The 820-nt window shown below is 42.1% G+C and overlaps 1 non-coding gene across 1 annotated transcript; it reads right to left on the bottom strand.

The window, feature by feature from the left end:
- Positions 1 to 485: 485 nt before the first annotated feature.
- Positions 486 to 592, bottom strand: LOC112526241. The gene has a single exon (XR_003070565.1). It is a non-coding gene; the product is annotated as a small nucleolar RNA R71 (small nucleolar RNA).
- Between the last annotated feature and the right edge of the window lie 228 nt (positions 593 to 820).

Here is an 820-nt window from a genome sequence, read left to right as displayed (position 1 = left end):
ATTTTCACCATGGAAACCCACATAATGAGAATGATAATAATTTGGACACTAAATCAGATCCTACTGAACACCTAAGGGCACAAACTTCAAATATCATTAATCTGGCAAATTCCAAGAATGGAAGGATCATGGACTACGCTATCCCGGATTTTGAGCAGTTAAATTCTGGGATAGTYAGACCACAKATGACCGCTCTCCATTTCGAGCTAAAACCGATCATGTTTCACATGTTACAGACCAACGGTCAATTTGCTGGATTGCCCTCAGAGGACCCACATTCCCACTTAAAGTTTTTCATGGAAATCACAGATGCCTTCCTGATCCCAGGAGTGTCAAATGACGCTCTYAGACTTACCTTATTTCCATTTTCATTACGGGATCGGGCAAAAGCATGGTTTAACTCTTTAACACCAGGATCTGTGCTGTCATGGAGTAACATGGCGGAAATTTTTTTGCTTAAATATTTCCCACCGACAAGGAACGCTAAGTCCAGAAATGAGATTTGTCTTTTCAAACAAATGGACAATGAGGCTGTTCCTGATGCGTGGGAAAGGTTTAAAGAGTTGTTGAGGAAATGCCCACACCATGGCATTCCGTACTGTATTCAACTCGAGACGTTTTACAATGGGTTAAATCTCATGGCAAAACAAATGCTCGATGCGACTGCGGGCGGAGCCTTTACAGCTTTGACCTATAATGAAGGATATGAAATCCTAGAAAAGATTTCGACAAACAATGGACATTGGGCCGACCCACGCGCTCAGTCACAGAAAAAGACTGTGGGGATACATGATGTAGATGCATATACTGCATTAACAGC

This window comes from Cynara cardunculus, assembly GCF_001531365.2.
Source record: "Cynara cardunculus var. scolymus isolate 2C chromosome LG 13, CcrdV1, whole genome shotgun sequence".
In the NCBI taxonomy this organism is placed as follows: Eukaryota; Viridiplantae; Streptophyta; class Magnoliopsida; order Asterales; family Asteraceae; genus Cynara; species Cynara cardunculus.
This window is presented reverse-complemented; position numbering and strand designations above follow the sequence as displayed.